The 389-nt window shown below is 51.7% G+C and overlaps 1 protein-coding gene across 1 annotated transcript in view; it reads right to left on the bottom strand.

The window, feature by feature from the left end:
- The window catches only part of usp34 (ubiquitin specific peptidase 34), a gene marked incomplete in the record, with an annotated part of 140740 nt that overhangs the window by 139274 nt on the left and 1077 nt on the right, over positions 1 to 389 (bottom strand).

Below are 389 nucleotides of genomic sequence, written 5' to 3' on the forward strand. Positions count from 1 at the left end.
TAAGACTTAGCTTCATGCTAACTTTGGCTCCACTCAGGTGCAGCAGTGGAGTCCAAAGCTCAGGAGAGCAGAGGCAGCTCCAGTGTCCTCCGTTTGATGGACTTGATACAGGAGCATCACGCTACAAACATCTTGTTTTAAACGTTTTGGATTGAAAAGCTGTGCAGCGAGGCCTGAGCAGCACAAGCTGACGTTAGCCTAAAAGCGTCTGGAGGCAGACACAACGAAGTTTACAACCAAAACCAACTGGTGCATCACAACAGACACTTTCTACAAAGGTTGCTACAACGACCGAGCCTGGCCCGTGCGCCTCGTTAAAGTGCGCGTCGTTGTGCGGCTCAGGGCTAGCTCAGCTGCGGCTAGCTTACCTAGCTTAGCTGCGTCTAGCT

The sequence above is a fragment of the Nematolebias whitei genome, chromosome 16 (assembly GCF_014905685.2).
Source record: "Nematolebias whitei isolate Nwh7 chromosome 16, NemWhi1, whole genome shotgun sequence".
Taxonomy (NCBI): domain Eukaryota; kingdom Metazoa; phylum Chordata; class Actinopteri; order Cyprinodontiformes; family Rivulidae; genus Nematolebias; species Nematolebias whitei.